This window comes from Genypterus blacodes, unplaced genomic scaffold (assembly GCF_046128005.1).
Source record: "Genypterus blacodes isolate CSIRO-AG114 ecotype Tasmania unplaced genomic scaffold, CSIRO-AGI_Gbla_v1 ptg000111l_1, whole genome shotgun sequence".
In the NCBI taxonomy this organism is placed as follows: domain Eukaryota; kingdom Metazoa; phylum Chordata; class Actinopteri; order Ophidiiformes; family Ophidiidae; genus Genypterus; species Genypterus blacodes.
Window position 1 is genome coordinate 4,204,021 of NW_027466915.1, and position 21,078 is coordinate 4,225,098.

At 44.7% G+C, this 21,078-nt stretch overlaps 1 long non-coding RNA gene across 2 annotated transcripts in view; it reads right to left on the reverse strand.

Moving 5' to 3' along the window:
- Window positions 1-3,813: 3,813 nt before the first annotated feature.
- LOC143009156 (uncharacterized) overlaps window positions 3,814-21,078 on the reverse strand; it is a 43,672-nt gene continuing 26,407 nt past the window's right edge. The window contains exons 2-3 of one of the 2 annotated variants that reach the window (XR_012964669.1): window positions 17,549-17,612; window positions 3,814-4,164 (exon numbers count right to left, since the gene is read on the reverse strand). This is a non-coding gene — a long non-coding RNA (uncharacterized LOC143009156). Of the gene's footprint in view, window positions 4,165-4,923; window positions 6,253-17,548; window positions 17,613-21,078 lie in introns of those variants that run through there. The other variant, XR_012964668.1, reaches the window with a different exon arrangement.

Here is a 21,078-nt window from a genome sequence, read left to right on the forward strand (position 1 = left end):
GTTTTGTTCCAACAGCGACTGTGTTGATTTGAGATCAGAGAGCCTAAAGAGGATCTTTTGGTCTCACCTTTGATCATGAATTCATGGTTTGAAAGCAGCTTACAGGCCGTCTTCCCCATCTCAGCCCCGATCTGAGACAAAACCAGCCTCCCTCTTTCAACGTGTTATTACCACGACCACCTCAGATGCAGTTCACTGCCACTATCATGCAGAGTTCATCTGAGGAGAGAGGTTCTAGGGTTTCACTCAATGCTGCCTCAATGTCTCATATGCTTCTGTATTTAAACTAACGCACAGAAAAGCAAAACGCTGCACAGCTGCTTTGTGAGTTTGTTTCTGTTCATATACCTTTTCTACATTGAATACATTTATATCAACTCTCTGATCTTTGATGACCTGAATCTAACCACTAAACTCTACAGGGAGAAAGGGCTTTTCTATTACCAAATCTCAACTGATCATCATTTATCATTGTATTACCGGCTCTCATGTTATGAAACTATAGACTCAGACTGTTGGCCAGCTTTATAACTTCTCTGACAGTTTGGTTACACACAAACACACACTGCTGCTCTTTGTGTGCTTTAGTGATTAATTAAAATGGGCTGGTATTATGTGGAAATTCCACTCAGACTGATGTGCCTCATCAATTCACGTCAGACATGCCAAACAATGCAAAGTCATTTCCATCTAACGTCTCCAGCTCAGTACTAAATGTGCTGTTATTGAGGAGACTTATACCACTACTCACCATTATCCTATCTGCACTTACATTTCATTCTAGACTCAGTTTCTACACTAATTAGTATTTAAAATGTGTCCTGGCATTTGTGCCTTTCATTGTAATGTCTGCAATAGCACTGCACATAAGAAAGTGTATTTAAATTGCTTAACTCTGCGAAACTTCAAAGCTGAAATCATTAACAATCTGCAACAATTTACACGACAACTGATTTATGCCGCAATTGTTAAAGTCTGAATTAGGTCCTCCACATAGCGACATACACGGCACATTAATGAGTGCTAATTTAATCCATGTGCCAATATCCATTCTGTACTTAGGAGGCGAGGAAGAGGAGATCACGGGAAAGAGGAAAATGAAAGTGCTGCTGTATAGAACAAAAGCAATACAACGCCTGACAACAGCTTTATAACACAATTAGTCATGGCTAACCCGAAAGCATGTAATCCATTTATATGAGATATTGCCAGAAGGACTTTTATTTTGAAAATGCAGTGCGCATATTAAATCAGTGTTCCACTCTTATGTCATCGTGTATCAGTAAGTAATTTATAGTGCAGCTCCTTATTAGACGGGACTCATTGTAGAATATATAAAAGTGTAGAGCCTTAATGCCCCTGTGTGAATGTTTTATAAAGTGCAGTTGCCGCAAAGTGTTGGAGCTCCGCGTCCCTGCTGGAGGATGATGGGAGCTGATGTGACTCTCAGCCAGCGGTGGCCCAGCTGAGCTCCGTGTGCTTTGTTACCGGACCGAAGGGTTAATGGTTTTCCGTACTGGGTGGTGAGGGAGGAGCGCTGCAGCTTTTTCAAGCGTTCTGTGTTGGAAAATTAGGATGCAGCCTCTGTTGTCAGAGCCGAGTAGCTGTCTGCCGCTTTCCCAGCAGCCCTTGGGCCGCTGACAGGGAGATGGATGATATCTGCAGCCTGGCTGCACTGCTCCCCGACACACACACAAACACGGGACAGCACACACACAGTCTGTTTCTCACACTCATGCACAAATAGAACAAACACACCTACACAGAGACTCTTTCCTCCTTTCTTTCTGTCTTTTATTATTTTATTTCCCTTCGAGATACACACGCGCGCACACACACACACAAAAATACGTATGTGAGTATTTGTCTGATACACCTTTTTTCTTTGTTGCCTTTGGCAACAAAACCAATATCCTACATATCAAGAGGAATGAAAACCTCACAAGCGAAAACAATGAAAAATGTTTTTAGAGGAAACTGCAGGATTCCTTTATTGTTTGCTTACATGGAATAAACAGACACATTAAATCAACAAAACTCACCACAGATACTCAATAAAGATATTTATTAAAATTACACAAGTAACAAGGCACTGCTACATCTACAGTCATTCCCTATTAACATATCAAATTCATACTAAACTGCATTTATATGAAATATGTGTTTTCTTTATATTAACATGTAAAGTGGTGCATGCATGTAGCTGGTATACCAGATTACATTGAGGCTATTTCAAGTGTGTCTATTGTACTTGAGGTTTTGAGAGGGAGGTGGGATCTGAACCTGAAAATGTGTGTATGAATCACAGCAGTGTTAAGTGTGTGCGAGTGTGTGAGTGTGTGTGATGGTGGGGTGTTAAGTCCTTAAAAGAAGTAAGATCCCTGCTCTCCTTCTCCCTCTCCTCCTTCTCTTCCTTGTGTTCTCATTGTCCTTACCTGCTCTCTTTCTTTCTCTTTCTCTCTCTCTCTCTCTCTCTCTCTCTCTCTCTCTCCCCCCCCCCCCCCCCCCCCCCTCTGCGCTCCTTCCTGCAGTCGCCACCGAATCCAGCGGTCGTGTCACCTGAGTAACAGCCACTGCATACTAATGACGTGCGGTGGAGGCTGGATGCTGCACAGGAACGTCCCCCTCCTTCCTCTCTCCTTCTTCATCTACCTGGAAGGACAGAGGGGACCGGGGGGGGGGGCTAGAAATGGGGAAGGATGGTTAGACAAGATGAGAAGGAGAGGAGAAGAAACAGCAGCGTAGAGGCGAGAGGAGGGGAAAATGGTGAGATGGGAGTGGGAGGGTAGAGAGGGAGAGAGAGAGAGAAGAAAGAGGGGTGGGTAGTAGGGAGTGTGGCGTTCAGGGACACATCCATCACTGTTTTAAGTGACTGCAGTGGGACGGGGCTGAGTAAAAGGTCGTCTGCTCTCTTTCTGTGCACAGTGGGCACCTGGGCAGAGCCGAGCAGCTTCCAAATGACTCCGGGCTAATTACGGCGCCCGGGCCGTCTGTTACAGCCGGCTGACACTTTTACTGACTCACCCCGTCCACTGCCAGTGTGCCAGCAAAACAAGGCAGCCACACACCCAAACACTGCTGCCGCATCACGCAGAGACCCAATGGAAGCCTGTTACAATTGGGTTTACGCTTGTGTGTGTGTGTGAGAATTACAAGCTGTGACTTACTCTTACCTTTTAAACATGACGACAGAACTGTCCCACTAAGCACACTGTCGGGACCAAATGTCCACGTGATGCTTTCAAGGACTACACGCTACAATTTTTCCGCTCCAGAACTGCCGCTTCGTTTACGAGCACACAGTCCGACCAGGAACCGAACCAAGACGTTTACACAAGCTGCGTTCATAAGCAGTAACTGTTTATGATCCTGTTTACATGTAGCAAATCCACTAAAACACTCATTCATGCTAGCAGCCATCTTAAGTCTGTGCATCTATCTCCTCCATGTATTTATCATGAAGAAGTTCAATCGTGTCTGCCGGGGTAGCTGCTACCAATATAGCTTTGGCTAACTGCTAACTACTTCACTTGCTAGCTAAAACTAACCATCCGCACAGAAAGCAGGAAAAGGCAGGGGTTGATGTTTTTGCCACATTTCAAAACAAAATCTTACCAATATTTTTTTGAAAAAACTGGCGATGAGTCAAATCAGATCAAAAGTGATTTATATGTTCATTTACACCTCGAACAATCTCCTCTTAGCTTTTAGCTTTGGGCAGACTTTGGTGTGTGTTTACATGATCACAATACAGCCTTACTAACGCTCTACTAGACTAACAATGGATCATTGCCTTGCATGTAATCGTGTGTGTGTGTGTGATTGATCCAGTAAGTACTGACTGGAGTTTATCTCTACAGTGGTATTGATACTTTTACTTAAAGGTTTACGTACTTCCTCCACCACTGAAAAACAACAACACATTGCCACACTGATTTGGCTCCTCAGTGTCATGCCCATGTAAAGAACTGACTGCGGCACTAATGCAGCGGAGCACAAAGGAGGAGTCATCGAGAGGCTGAAGGTGTAAAGCTCTTGACTGGACAGCTCTGCCAAAGCTCCATCAGACCAACTGGCGGGCAAGGGGTTAAAAGCTTTTGCCTGTGGTGACAGTGCTGGGCCGGCTATAGGTCACATTCAAGTCCCAGTCGCTGGAAAGCCAACCTGCAAGACAGAGCATAATTATCCCAGCCAGTAACAGTTCAATAACTCCATCAAGCTGCGAGCCAGATACCAGGTTTCCCTGGCAACGCCTCCGAACTGAATCACAGATCAGAGAGAAAAGAGGAGATAACGCCGAACCCGGGGAGGGGAGAGGCCGGCAGGGCCCAAGGAGGGGACGCCAAACACAGTGGACCACTCAATGCAAGCACATGTGTAATGCTGACACACACACACACACACACACACGCACACACACACACACACACACACAGAGGATCTTCCAGTTGGCTGTGCTGAGACCTCTGGCCTGTCTGGCCCTCCACTGCTCCCCTTGAGCGTTGTTGTTTGGTTTTCAATCATCTGCTGAGTCCTGCTCAGTGTCTCCGAGCAGCTCCACTGTCCTCTCCCACACGCCTACGATAACGCTTAACTGTAATCTGAAAAACTTAATGGAGTTTATCTATCATCCCTGTTGCCCCGAGAAACTTTTGTGCTTTCAATGCACAAGGATAATTACATTACAAGTGGCACTGCAATTTATACCCTTGATTGAATTAAAAACTGAATTGAATTTGCTTTGGTGCAGACTTGGGGGGGGGGGGGTCTCGGTGCACTAAATGTGTGTGCGTGTTGGAAGGTTGCGGTGGCACACTTTCCGTGTATGTGTGTGTCCAGGTGACTGTCTGGCTCTTGCCGCAGTGTCTGGAAACTCAGACGCACACCCGCCCCACCCGCCCCCCATTCCAACACAGTCTGCTATCAGACATACCTGACGCCCCCCCACCCTCTCCCCCTTCTCTCCCCTCCCCTCCCCGCTGTGATAAGAAATCCACTGAACACTAAGCAGCAACGATAGACTAAAGAAACCAGACAATCAATGAGAAAACAAATAAATAGATGATTAAATAAAACGTGACCACTGATTCCCTAATTCCATGTGATTTCTGTCAGCTTCAGCCAACATACAAACGTGGTGGATAACTGCTAATCTCTCCTCATTACTTTTATCAGGGACTAATGTGACAGCGCAGTGTGTTACATGACCACCTCCGAACAATGGAGTGTAATCTCTCACACACACTCAGGTCCATCAACTCGAGCCTTTGGTTTATCAACACCTATATAAGCTCTGAATCAATCTTTTCCTGCAGGAACCTGAGAACTGTCGGAGTCACACAGTGAATGGCCTTTATTCATATATATATCATCATACACATAATACGATAATGGTGTGTTGCGCACTCTGCTGTGGCACTGCGACAGTTACTTGTGTGTCAAATGAAGCGAGAGCTGTTTCGTTTTTACATCTGCTTTCTCTTCTCTTCAATATATTTTTCAAAGGACATTTACATTGCACTTGTTCAACTTCCAGTCATCTTTTACTACCTGAAATACAATAATATAATGGTTTTAATCTAAAGTTAACCTTGTATCCTTCTATTATGTAATGTGACTTCATTCATACACAGACAAGAACATCCTTTTATATCACAAAGCAGTGAGTAAAACCACACACACATACATAGAAACCCATTCACATTTCGCTTACATCTGCATAAATTAGGTATGCAAACATTTCAGCAATCCGCACTACTACCCATGTAGTAGATCAAATAAAACAAAGGGTTGGTCATAAAGATTTTACTCAACAGGTGCAAAATGCAAAAGCAAATGAATATGTCCTATTCAAGTCACACATGAGCTCAGTTTAGCCATTAATCAACCTGAACTAGTTTGACTTTGCACAAAGTTTGTATTCCCCATTTAACTAAGTTCCAAACCAGCTGGGAGCTGATTTTTTTTTTACGGGGTGATATTTATTGGATCCTTGGCGGATTGCACCGAGGGCGCTGCTTTGTTACTGTTGGGTGAGGATTTCATCAGTGGGCTCGGATGCTGCCAGACTTTGCTGCGTGTCAGACAGACCCTAATAAAACTGTCTGGCTGTTTTGTGGGCACCAGCTCCGCTCTGGCTGTGCTGCGTCTGACTGCTCAGCACTTGTCGCACTGTGCCGGGGCTGTTTGGTATTCATGGGGCACGGCGCTCCTTCAGTTGTAGCTGGGGGGCTCCGTGGGCACCGGCACAGACTGATTAGTTGGCATCGGCATTGTTCGCCAACGAAACCAAAACGGGAGATGGGAAGGGGAAAAAAACATAATTAGGGAGAACGAGGCTGGAGACTGAGAGAGAGAGAGAGAGAGGCAGAGAGAGATGGAGAGGAGGGTATTAGAGAGAAAATCAATTGTTTTGAACTGCATTCCTAATATGGGTAATTTAGCAGAAATTAGGTTTTCAGAAAAGCACGTTGCCTTGGGAAAAGAGAAACCAGGTCAAGCTGTGATAGTGAATGAATTCACACCTTTGAGTAGCATAAAAGAAAAGGACGGATTTTTTTTTTGAGGGGGCCTAATTTATTGTAATTGCACTTCTATAGTCGCGCTCAAAAGAGACCAATCCAATGTTTTCATCTTCTATTCAAAGTTCATTCTTGTGTTTTCACCAGGCTGACTTGCAGAATTACGTCTCTTAAGCCTCCTGTTTCAATATTGATTCAGACTATTAACCACTTTGCTCCTTACATTTATGACAACGTAACGTTTGGACAGAGAGGATCGCATTAAGAAAGCAACAAAATACATATAAGACTGATTGAAGGATTTTTATGGTCTGCTTATTGATTTTTGATGAACATAACATGTATTCAACAAAACAGGGAATACTTTATGGATCCACAGCTGCTCCCTGAATTGAACACGGTCAGCACCTTCCTGGATATTGGGCATCGTTTACTGTTTACTGCCATTCACTGTCAATTCAAATTCAAATTCAATGCATTTGAATGTTTTTATCGTTTAACCAAATACGTGATAAACATTGGAGCAATTACAGTCATCGTTACATCTTAAATAAAACTATGTGTCATTACATAAAGAAGTATTCCTCTGGTGTACCTGCAGTGTGCTCATGTGTGTGTTTTCAGGAATTTCTACTTCATTCTGATGCTGATGCTTGAAAATAAATTAGAATGTTTTTAAAAATATCTTATAGTTGGTTGGTGTGCTTCGATAGACACAAACATATGGTAAATGTAATAAATCATGTAACTGAATAAGTGCTCTGAAAGAAGGAAATGAGACGTAAATGAAGTGCTAAGCTGCTGGCAAAGCGCTAAGTTGGCGCCCTGGCTAAGAACAAAACATGTCAAACGAGTGTGTAGCAGTCTTTATTTTCACAACGTGCACATCGGCGGTGACGGATGTGGCCATAAGTCTCGGACTGCTCCTGTGGTGTGTGAACGAGGCTGGAATGATCCGATTCGGGCCGGCCGTCCTCCGTTATGGCGGATCAGACATATTGGCGAGAGTCTCTGCGATGCTGTGCAGTGGTGGTGACAGGGGTTAATCAACAACGCGTCTGGGGTGTGGTGCTTTGGAGTGGTTGGTGTCCTGCCTTTTCGCACCACATTCATCATCGTGTATTACTTCTACGGTACGCGCACAAAGATGTTTCAACACACACACACAGAGATGATACAGAATTGGCCGACAATCCGACGGGTGATGAATCGTCATAGTATTTCGATTTAGGATGATGACAGCGCCATGATCAAAAATGTCTATGCGTATATTTGTTTTGTCCAAATAATGTGGCCGTATGGAACATGTAAATGTAAACACCCGTATATATAGCTCGCTCAATACCGCAGTCCAATCAAGGCTTGTTCAATACTGTGACGGGCCGAGCCGATAGGACAGAAACCAAAAATGAAGCTCTTTCCTGTGCTCAACTACGGCACTTCTTCCTCGTTGTGTGACAACTCCTCCTCTTCCTTCGCCTACATCGTCCCTGCTGTCTGAACATTTACACCAATTTACAGCGACACAGTAAATGCTTCATTCTGACTCCACCCTTGGAACATTCGGTAGAAAGTCGATTGTGCCGTCCGCCGGCGTCCCAAGAGCCTAACCCGTGATTTTTATCAAGAGAGCTCACAAGTTAGGGTCTCAGGGAGCAGGTGAAGTACGACAGAGTCTACTGAGGAGCCGCAGTCAGCTGCAGGGCACTGAGTGACACTGACACCTTTCCCTCTCTCTCACACACACACGCACACACACACTCTCACTCTCTCTTCCTCAAACACTGCCACCTGAAGGCACCCAGTTTCTGCCCCAAAGGCGCCGAAAGCAACAAAGCCTTGTTCTGTTGGCATGAGCTGCGCTGCTCCCATTAAAAAAAAAAGAAAAAAGAAAAAAACAACTCTTTGTCTTGGGCAGAGCAGAGATAAAATGTTGCCTTATTCCTTCGTCCTCCACTGCAGATAACTTATTTTGCTCAGGAGGCTCCGCTTGATTCCTGTGCACACAAAGACATGCAGTGGCAGAAAAATGTTCACACAAACGCTTACACGCACTAAATGTCACAAGACGACAGACAACAACAGCAGCAGCAGCAAGAGAGAACAGAGAGGACAAAGGGAGACAAAGAGGCAAATTCGTTGGAGACAGCCAGACTTGAATTATCTTCATCGCGGCACAGAGACAGCAGCAGAGGCTCAGACACACAGACGAGCCTGCACTGCCTGCTCTGTGCTAACTAGCCTTTGTGCTGGCAAAGGAAAAGCCCCCCAGCCAAGCTGCCCGGTTTGTCTCTTTGTCCTACAAGCGTCGGAGGATCATCAGTCTATATTTCTCTTTTCCTGGACGGCTGGAGCTGGTCCCGTCTGGTGGACCGTCCATTTGCACAAATTGACGAACATGGAGAGCAATGTAGCAGTCCCAGCCTTTGGCTTCCAATACAGGGGGGCAACTACCGAACGTGCTCAGTCAGACATTAAATAAAAAACGAGTCTCTGCTCTGTGGCTGGTGGCCGTAAGCGAAGATGAAATTCCATGAAAAAGAAGCATTAAGACGCAGAGCCTAGAAAAGAGCGTGCTTATCTCAGCATAGGCGCTGATTTTCAAGCTGCATTCAAAACTTGTGCTGCCCCTTTTACTTCCCACCACTGACTGCAACACCATCGACGCCAAACCCTACCACCTACCCACCCAAACCCTACCGCCATGGCGGCAAGCCTGGCAGGTGATAAGTTGTCAGTGTCACAGCCTCAGTCAGACAAGAAATAGCTTCCACTAAAACTAAAAAAAGAAGCTTCAGGCACAGTTGGAGCTAAAGAGGACACACACTCATTGCCATAAATTGCAAACCTGTTCTAAATGCCAACAAAGTCATACTGAAAAGATTCCCATGCCATTTTTGCCTGTCATGTATCCAAACACGCTTCTGACTGCCCCCCCCCCCCCCCCCCCACCCCATCCCCCCCGTCCCCCATCCCGCCACCCACCTCACGACTCCTCCCCCTCAGACTAGCAAAAAAAATTGGATAGATGTCTCTGACTGTCTCCTTCTCTCTGGGGAATGCCAGGCAAAGTGGAGGCTTCCGGAAATGAACGCTCCAAATCACCCGACGCGTTGCTGTGCACGCTCACTCTTCTGTCTGCCACTGTCTACGCCTTTTGTGATCCATTTTTGAGCCGAGGACGAGGAAGAACGCGGGGAAAAGGCAGAGAGCAGAAGAAGGGAAAAGGGTAAAAAGAAAAGAAAAGGAGGGGGGGGGGGGGGGTTGAAGCCGAGGTGTCCGCCGGACGCTGCAGCCAGACACAGGTCAGTGAGGTGGGACGCCCCCCACAACCCCCACCCTCCACTCCGCTCCCCCCCTGCATCGCTCCCTGCAAGCACTTGCATTGTCAGCTCCATCTCAGCATCTTAACCATACCACCCCCCCTCCGTCTCTCCCCTGCTCCAGACACCGGGACATCAGCCATGTCGTGACACTGTCATCTACACCCTCTTTATTTTTCCATCTCTCTCTCTCTCTTTCCTATTTCGTCACACATCCAATACAATGGGCTGCCAGAAGGAAAAAAAGGACGCCAAAACCATTCGGTCCAGCTGCTGCCTCCGCATGCTCTCTACCTTGCTTTCAACCACCCCCCTTATTTGACCCTTCCACCCCCAAAGCCCTGCCTCTCCTGCTTCTACTGCCCTCTACCATCTCCACACCCCCACCCATCCCCTCCCATCACACCAGGTCTCTACCTGTCTGCTTGTCTCGCTTGTCTGTTACTCCCTGTCTGCATCTGCTTGCCCAAAGTGAGATACTGCAGCAGGAGTCTGCAGCGACAGCCCTCGCTCTTTCTTTCCCTCTCTCCCTCTCTCTCTCTCTCTTGCTCTCTCTTTCCCTCTCTCTCTCTCTCTCCCTCTCTCTCTTCCTCTCTCCCTCTCTCTCTTTCCCTCTTTCTCTCTCTCTCTCTCACACCCTCCATCCAGCGTTTGCTGGCGAACACGTTCCTCACTGTGCTGATCAATTTCTTCTCTTTTCCAGAGGTGCACAGACACACATACTGCAGCTAACCAGTTGGCTGTGGAGGAGGATGCGCTGTAGCAGTTGGTGTCTACTTCTAAAATTCTATGTAACATGGATGTAGGTTGCACACACCCAGACTCATACAACAACACATGCACAGACACTGATCAACAAACACAGCCGCTGATACGAAATTGGTGTAATCGTCTGCGATGGCACAGACGACGCACAAACACAGACAGGAGCACAGACTGAACTGGCAGCAAATACAGCTGGAAGCAAAAGCACAGACAATAGGAAACAAAAATGTCCTCCCAAAAACAGACAGGGACTTACAAAGCAGTCTAGCCGGAGAAGCGACACACAGAGTGACACCACAGTGGCACTGCTATCACTGTCACCTACACACAAACTGTCACGCAGACAACTGTGTGGTCAGCCCAAGCATGAACTCCAACAGTCACTGTCACAATATTGTGACTGCGGCTTGAAAGCATCAAGCAGCAAGCAGCAAGCAGCAAGCATGTGGCTGTCTGAGTCAAACGCAGTCAAAAAAGGGAAAGGAAAGGCCGATCTGCTGTAGCGTCAAAGAATTCCCCCAACACTTCAGAACTGACATTGTATTATTCAATTAGGTAAAGCCCGTTTTGTTTGTATGTATGAAACATCTACAAGTAAACTGATGCGTTTCCCGTGTGCCTTTGTGCCAGCAGCACCCTTTCAAAACTCTGCGTGTCAGAAACACACCATTATTACATTACATTACACCATTATGTAGCTGTTAAAGGAGTGGACTGCGAGAGGAATTATGATGACATATACAAATACACGTGCGGATCGTTGTGTGATTAAGTGTGCATTCCTGCTCGCATGCACCGCTACTTTCAACTACAACAGCATGCGATGACTTCCATATGTACGAAAACAAAGGCGAAGCGAAGAAATATTCATTGTAGTTAATGCACCTTACAGAAAAAATTATAGATTGAAGGTTTTTTTCCAGCGCGCTTGCAGATCACACTGTGGGTCAGGGTGGGAGAGAAATATACAACAAACGAGACATTTCCCTCCTCCTTATGTCTGAATGTGATCTGCCCTTGACAGCTTTTTCTAATCTCAGAGTTTAATCACCTTCAACACCCCGGATAGATTAGGGTTATGACCCCGTGTGACACAGAGGGGGCGGGGAGAGAGATCTGCAAATGTTATCATTGATTGATTATACTCTTTAATTCAAATGGAAAACTGCAGCTTTTCAACTCTGCAGCCTTTCGCCTCTGCCGCAACACGGAGACGGCCGAATTAAAGAACGCCGCCGCCGTCAAATGCAGCAAATGCATCACTGCCTTCTATCCTATATACATATACAGGAGCCGCGGCGGAGAACGGACGGCGTTTCAAAGTAAATCCTGCAGCCAATGTCAAAACCGTGGCCAGGTTGAAGTCTATGGGGGATGGGATTGGGCTTTGCAGATTGGCTTGGTGATGGCGGCGGTGACGCAGAGATGGGGGGTTGGGAGTTGCTGTATGCTCGAGCCAGCGGGGCCAGCAGGCGGCCATATAGATGATCAATCAGCTCCATTACAGCCGTGTCACTGCAGAGTCTGGAGCTGCCGCCGCATCCCGCCCATCACCCCTCCGTGCACACACACACACACACACACACAAACATCACTCTCTTCATTTCGAGTCTAGACTAGAAATATAACCCATTTGAGAGATTAAATTGGTCTGCTGGAATATGCGTCGCGCAATGGCAGATATACGATCCTGCAGATGACACGTTTTCCGGGGAGCGGTAAGAATCAGGGTACGTCGCAATCTCATCAAGGCAGGATTTTCCACTGATCACACAATACAAAGACTGTTGTGATATAGTTGAGGCAGATGTTAATTCACCTACTTCCAATTGAACAAAGGAGGAGCGTATCAAAACACCCCAAAATAGGACCGGCTCCATTGTGATCGGTAAGTAGCGTGCACAATGAGCCGCGAGACATTATGCAGCAGACACTTGCAATGACACCATTTGTTTTTACAACCAGCCCCGAAATAGTGCCGCACAGCTTTGGAGATGCATATCTGTGCCAAGGATGCCAAGCCAGCATCAGACAGGTATCCAAACAATGGACTTATCTCAGTCAGTGCAAACAGCAAAGAATGGGAACATGGAGGAGCAGAAGAAAGGGGGGGGGGCAGAGGAGAAGGGAGGGGAGGGGGGAAGGGGAGCAGGAGGCAAGAAAATATATGATGCACAGCGCCTTGCCAGCCAGCCAGCCAGCGGGACATTAATGACGATCATGTCTTGTCACACTAGCTGTCGGGCCAGTCAGCAGATCCTGCCCTTGTCCCTGCCCTTCTCCAATCAATGGCATTGATCTGTCCCAGGGGTCAAGGGGCAAGGGCGTATCAATAGGGGAGAGTGGCTGATGCAGCAGGCGGAGAGGGGCTGACTCCAGACAGATCAATGATAGCCCCGTCTGCCATTGGTATGTTATGATTATTCATTTGCCATTAACACGATCACATTAAGGGAATATCTTTCCTTCGAAAGAATTAGTGCTCAAGGCTGCTCGCCTTTGCAGCAAAGAGCAATTTCACCAGTTGGGGAGCTTAAGCACCGGTCTGTCCAGAGCCGACAGTGTTCAGGTCTCAGACAATTTGTTACTGTGGTCTCCACCCTTAAGTGACGTCAAGACCAAGAACAGCCAATCACTGCTCTCACAGCGGCTATAGACACGACCAGCGTTTGGCTGCATGTCTGTGTCCTTCCCTGCGTAAGATCTGGACGGGTGCTGAAAGCTTGAGAAATGATACTCTATATGAGCTTTGTGTTCTCGCTCATTTTTATCAATCTGTGTGTACACCATTTCCTGAAGATTTCACAGAAAAACCCTAGTGATCCTATATAACGGATCGACTACTATGACAATGACATAAACCTACTTTGTGGACTTCTAGTCAAATGGGATTGACCCCTCAGTATACTGACACCATATATCTGCATCAGGTGCTTCTCAGTGTGTGGATGTTGCAACAATTACATTTTTCTAACTCACTTTTCTATTTAACTGTGGGCTTTTAATCAAGGATGAACGTCCTTGGTTTTGGCAGAATTCTCTACTGTGCATTAAATAACCCAAGGTTGAAGAATGGCTATTTGAAGAGTGAAGCTCAGATGTTTATAGTTCTGAGTTCAAGTAAACAATAGAGTGATGGTGTATAAGAGTGAGGCAGAATATACATGTGTATAACACATACATGTAGTTAGTGCCTCTATCGTACACTCTTAAACTTCATGGTTACACTGTTCTGTCCACTGACACAGGCTTTGATATAAAAAGTGACAGTGTCCTTGCTGAGCTATACATGATAGGACCAGGCTCCTCATAATTACTGCATGCTAAAATAAATAAAGAGTCTTTATTTTGCTCATTCATAAAGTCAGCGCAGGAACCTTGAGGCTCCCGGCCAGCAGACTTTTCAAAGAGGCCGTTCAAGCAGTGGAGGCAAAACAAAAGTCAGAGGCCTGAACCACCCTATCTAATCCCATAATTTATTTGTTCAACCATCCCATAAATGAAGGCCCAGCTGGAACCGATGACATTTAGCTGTGCTGCTGGGGCAGCTGGACAGGGGAATGCTGAGGCAGCATGATTCTCCATGGCGACGCTTTCCCCTCCACATCTGGAGGACCGTTTGGGGTTCAGAGGTGAGGAAAGATGAGAAAATCACAGTTCTTAAAATAAACTGTAAATCTAGATCTAAAACATCTTGATTCTCTTTGCTCTGGTATATTTGTGTAAAATAGTAAAATAAGGTCAAATATACACATATATGTATAAGTGTCTGAGACCATCAAAGCAGGTATTTGTTCCTGCCTAAACTAATTCTTGGTTCTGCATGATCTCCCCATGTGTTACCTTATACACCATCCACTTCAACCAGTTATTCTGATTGTTTTCCCTGTGAGTCGGTCAGCGCAGCGATGTGAACTTGTGATGGTTGGCTGAATGAGGAGGCACAAAGTAGAAGATAAAAGGACTTCTTGGGTTTCCATGGATTTACCGGGATCACATTCCCTCACAAGAACCTGTTTGATGACAATGACTCTGTTGACAATGGAAGTAGGCTGAGCAGGATCTCTGGGCTTCAGTAGAAGTTGGGGTATTACTTACACTTGCGATTTAATCACTGATGTATAACAAATGATCTAATTAACCGTTGTTTCCAATTAGTCTATTTACTAGCGACTAATCAGACACTCAACGAAGTAAGGCAAGTGAGGAAATTGGTGTCTTTGTGAACGTTAAAGTCTCACAGACCTGTCTGTCCCTGAAGCTAGTCTCTTAAACACAGGCTTGCTGCAGAGCTTTGCGAGTGCGGCTTGAGTTTCCAACTATTGCTGTTAAATAAATAGCCTCACTTGGTTATTATTACAAGCCTAATGTATACACAGTCCTTTAGCCAATGGAAATGTTGACAATATCTCAAGAGCAAGCGTAGACTTTAGAGATTATTACAGATGATTATATATTTTATTTATAATTCCAGTGCAACAACAGACCTGGCTTAATGCATGGCCAGTTGAGTAAAAAGTCAGCGCATGAAACACTATGAGAAAAAGACTAAATCGTGACAGTGTGAACCCAAAGGGCTACTGGGACAAATGACAGAGGTCCCACAATGGTGGCCCACCCGCTTTGTCCCTAAATATAACAAGAGCACTGTCATCCATCAAGCTAAAAAAAAAAAACCTCCACTACAACAGAAGTTACAACACTGCCGACCCAGGCTGCACTTCAAATCCACTCATCCTGAAGAGTAACAAACTGTGGTTAATCTGGAGCTGATCCGTTAGGCCATTTTTCTCCCACGTGGTGTTCTGGAGTCACTTTACAAGCTGTGGCTTAGTGCCAGACACAGATGAAGTCAGACGCATTCAGCCTGGTGGACAAGTCTACGGTAAACAGAGACTTCAGTGTCGCCAAGGCAAGCTTCAACCTGAAACTAGACCTCCTATCACAAATGTGCATTGTATAGAGCTGCGGCCAATATATCACAAGGCCCAGAGACAAACGCATAAACATTCAGCTTTTCCCACACCGGGAAACCTGAAATATTACAGAGATCTATAGAGGGAGCTTGGGGCAAACAGCTTTAAATACCGCAAGGTAAGATAATCAAAGCTCAAAGTCTCTGAGAAATGCATCTAACCTGAGTCAACTGCTAGAAAATATGGAAATGCAAAGTGCAATTGGCAAAGCTGTAAAAACCACAGGGCATGTCAGACGCTGGGAAGAATCTGTTAAACAGATCAGCACTGATTTATTATGATTACTATATTTCATACTTTCTGTTTATATCTAACCATCTGTGCATCGTAATGTTTGGCAGTCATTCACAGCTTACACGCAACTCATTCAGACGACGACGCCATTCCGCCCCCACACGCAGACACACACCCAGTAAACAGGCGAACAAGCTGGGCCTCAACACAGCAGCAACAGTTTGAAAAGCAAAGTCATCGTCGTCGTGTAAAACAGGTTCAGTCACACTATCGACTGAACCTCGAGGATGATCGTTCAAAAAAAAACACAGACAACAAAACAGGAATACAGCATTGTTTTAACAATTTAGGACTATTTGACTGTTTTTACATATTCCTTAGTCATAATTATGAACTGAAACACGTCTTGTGCGATCGAATATGCACAGTGTTGCTTCGACAAATTAACATTGTATTTGGCAGATTAGCTAGCTTCAAACGGCATTTCGTCCTCAGCTTTGTCAATATACTTGATTTATGGGAACCCAGAGAAGGTAAGAATAGACGGCCCATTTGTTTGTTCTGGGCATTCTGCAGTTAAAGTGATACGGTAATGCAATCAATGCAGAGTGGTTACTCCGACTGACCACGGTGCATTACGTCTAAAAATAAAGTACAAGTCAGGCTAACACTAATTGAAGGTTTGGAGCCGCAGCAGGCAGGCTGACCGTGTCTGACCATAGCTAAAGGTCAGCTATGAGCCCAGAACCCCAGGTGGGCGAAAATGACGCTAATGTAAAGACCATTAACATTGTAGACAGTAACAACAGCCTGCATGTCAGTATGCCACAGGTTGATTAATGCTTTAATACAATGTTAATGTTGGAGTTATTCTGCAAGGTATGCTGTCAGTGTTATACAAAGCAATTAGCTGTTTAGGCTGAGAAAAGTGATGATAAGTCATTGTTGTCATACGTGTACTCCAAGGAAAGCTAGAAGGTTGTACAGTTAACTCCCACGGTGTAATTCTAAACCATACAACCTACTACCTCAACCCGGATGCACACATTTTCTACAGGGTTCCTCTTCTCTATACGGTAAATATATTGATCAAAGTACGTCAAATTTGTTCAGTTCTCTAAAAACAAAGTGTCATAATGAATATTCAAGTTTGGCTTCAAACAGAGATGTCGTGCATTGCTTGAAGGTAGACAGAATGATTTCCATACAACATGTTGCCGTATAATCAACAGATATTTGATCACAGATTACAACCATCGTGACATTCAATCAAAGAAATGAATAAAAGTTAACGGCCGACGTTCATACCACAATGACAAAGACCCACAGAAGCGAGCTTGTGCTGTCAGATTTGCCACAAGATCGGATCTACGGGTTTGTGCCAAATGGTTTAAGCCAAAGTATCAAAATAATCCAAGAAAATACTAAAAACAAACAAGTGTCAACCCTAAGGATGTAACAGGCAAGTATAACAGAGGATGTGTGTGTCGGAAAATAAACCTCCAAACGTTTGCACTTGTTTACGAAACCTTTGCACAACACTGTGAGCTTTCTGCAGTGCTAATGTCGCGTCTGACACTGACACAAACTCAACAGTCTGGAGATAAATAACTCTTGATTGAGTTCAGCTGGTATTAAGAAACATACTGCAACAAGAGCCTTTGCTGAGATCCACCCCAAAAAAAGGAAAGTGCATGCAGCAGGTGGTAAGAAGTTTGTGTTAACTTACACTTGGTGGACGTGTCGCTCGGGAGGGTTGTGCTGTCCGAGGTCACATTTTTTTGTTCTCCTCTCTGAAAACAGGAAAGAGAATTGTTTTGAAAGACCGCACAATGGTATGCAAGCGCTGTTTGTATCGGGCCTATAGCGGAATATTAACAGTTCAAGGTTTACACTGAATCAAGCGCCACGGTGCTTTAGTAAACACGAGCAAGTATCACCATTACAATGAAGTCAATGTGTAGAATGATGATGAGAAAGGAAAAAGAGAATATTAGGTTAGATAATCTTGCCAGTAACTTCAGACATCCGTTCTACATGGGGGAAAATAAATGAAATTGAATTCTAAAACTAAAACTCTGCGTCCGTTTGGGAGCCTCACAAAGTCACAAATACGAAATGAAGTCCACAACGATTACAATCGTTCACTCATAACTGGCTCTGTAGTGGAGCTGCTACCCAAATCTAGCCTCCCAGAATTGCCATCGCAGTCCTCTTCCAGGCCAGCAGCACGGTGGTTATGGCGAGAGGTTAGCTCAACTTAGCCAAGACCACAGATAGGAGAGAGAAAGTGGCAAAGAGCTGAGCAAATGGGATGCCAGTGTAATCAAGCATGCCACAGTCGGCTACCATTAACCATGCAAGTGCCAGAGAGCTACAAATGACGGGGTGTTCCACCGGCCGCACTGCGACAAAGGCAGATCTAAAGGCAGAGAAGAGTGAAAATGCCACTTACCTAGATTTTTCACTATCCTGCCTGATTTATCATCTCGTATTTCTCTGGGGTTTCATCCCAGTTTTATCTGGCCACTCTTTCACACACGGAGCAGCGAGGGTTCATACCGCTTTGTTTCTTTTGTAATAAGAGGCAACATTTTGCACAGGCATTAGATTCATGATGAGAAAGACCGAGGGGCATTTCTAAACTGAGCTCACTGACAACACGGGTTCAGTTCACCGATGCACTGTCCGCCATTTTCTCGGGGAAGAATGAGAGAAGGGAAAAAAAAAAGAGAAGCTGGATAAAACCGTACGCTGGCATCGTTATTCAAAGTTTCCCCCCTGTCCTTCCTCTCTGTGTCTTTCTCTCTCTTTCTCTCGCTTGGCACCGTCACAAAACCCTGGCTGGAAAAATCACATGATTTCCTACCAGAAAGCCACAGCATTCCCAGTAAGTATTCTGCTGACATTCGGAAGACATCTTTTGTCTAAATCAAAATGTTAGCCCATCACTCCCTCCCAAAATCTGGTGGTGTTAGGAGTCATGGCAACCTCTGCCTGGCAGGCTGCCCAGCACCCTGAGGTGGGGAGATGTAGGGGCTAATGTGGTGTCGAGCAGGAATGCATGGTGCCTTCCAAAGTCAACTCCACGGGCATGCTGGTTGCTTAAGATTTCAGCTCGATTACCAGAATTCTTTTGACACGGGCTTGAAAGATCTAATGGCAATCTAAGCGGACCTACCTGGCGATAATATAATGTGCTGTGCATTTACATTTGCTGCTTTGTGAAATTAAATTGACGGGCTACTGTGGTGAGACTTTTCTGGACAAGCAAAGAAAATCAGATTAATACCATCTTAAACAATTCTATAGATGCATGTAGTTGGAGTGCAACCAACAAAAGGGCAGTGAGCTATACTGGACTCTGTGACTGTATAGCTCACTTGTTAGTTCCACACAGTAAATCTGATCGAACCTGCATGAAATTTGTTTTTTGGAGAGGTCAGGGACTGAACGAATGTGACAGAGAAATCATTTCCACATAGACAAACTGATTTTCCTCGCACAGTTTTGAGTACAAATCTGGAAATGCTCTGATGTGTTGCTGCATGTCCTCTGTTAGAATTGCACTTGCACTCATTTAACTTTTCATTTTTTAACTGAATGCAATCCTCAGATCTTTTTTTAAAGATCTATTCATATCTGAAGTCCTTAATAAGGCGAAGGCAAAGATAAATCAACACCAGACGATTGCGTTGAAAATGTTTAGCTTTTAAGCCAGAACAGTTGCCACGTTCAATCAGGTACGTTTGCCGCAGGAACGCAAGCCTGTCATGGACCTGTGACTGAGCGAGCGAGGGATCGGCTCGAGAAGATCTGCTCCAAGAGACTTGTGTTAGGAAAACTGTCTCACTCAATTTAGTGATAATAATCTAGAGATTTTGTTGTTCTTTCAATCCTACTGAAACCACCCAGTGTGATTAAAACGACTGCGAATCCACCACATGCACATAAGAGACAGACGTTGACACGGAGAGGCAGACGGCACATAGAACATATTCATATTCAAGTCCACCTTTAATGTCAAGAGCATAGGTGGTAAATGTTCCCAGCTGCTGCAAGAGATTAATGTAAACGGTTTGCGGCTGATAGAATGACCTGGTCAGTGTGGTAAGGATTAGAATAAATTGTCTGATTATTGCATATTTTCATGTTTATACTAATTGCATCCACAGCCCCAGTATCTTGCGGTCTACTGGCTCATTCCAGATTACAGGGTATGCTATTGGAGTTGGCTATTTCATATTCAATATAAACGGCATTTTGAATTTAATTGCTATCAGGGAAAAGCCTACGTTTACAGAAAAGTCCCACATTTGATCATTTGGCGATACTTAAGTCCAACATAATTCCAATGTATGGTGGAAATATAACTGAATAATGTGAAGGAACCCTCATAAGACCTTCTGCATCCAGCACAAAAAATACAAGTTTGAGTCCAGTGAAGCAGTGTGCATTATCCTGAAGATCGAGGAGAGATATTTATCAGTATCTACGCATATACTGCTTAAGGCAGTATGACACATTTTCCTTTCAGCTGATTATGATCCTAAATCCATTTGAGGAGATGAAGATACGTGCGTTCCAACTGCCGCCTCTTAAAGTACTTTCACAAATCACAGCAGCATGACGCAAGATGCCATTGTTGTTACATCGATAAAATCACCAGCAACCAACAGCAGGCGAAACACATATACAAAATTTCATGTTAGGGTGTATAGCGGACTGGTAACACACAATTTCATGTTCTCATATGTTATAAACCACTGGGAGTCACTGTTCTACGCAGCGAAAAATCTTAAAAGAAATAAAAGTTCCCCTCACTATCATTTCATCCTACCAGTGTTATCTCCATAAACACCAGGTTACCGGGGGCAACAACCTCTTCAAAAAGCATTTTAAGTCAAGAAACCAAAGCCCAGAGCACCTCTTCCTCTATGGACAGTGATAAAAACATTATTATTATGGCTGATAGTCAGATTCAGCAATTATACTGCTTCACCCACTGTAATGGCAGCAGTTATTATAATCACATGTAAACATTCCCAATTCCGATAGAAGATGCCCTTTGCTATCACCTACGTAATGGATATTACTCTCTTTTTTATACACTGTATATATATATCAGTAGTAAGATTTATGTTTATTATCCAAAACAATGCATCTTTCCAACCTAAAGATACATGAACTGCACTTTAATAGCCATATAGACCTCATCCCACATGCATTTGCATATAACGTGTAACAATTGATATTAAT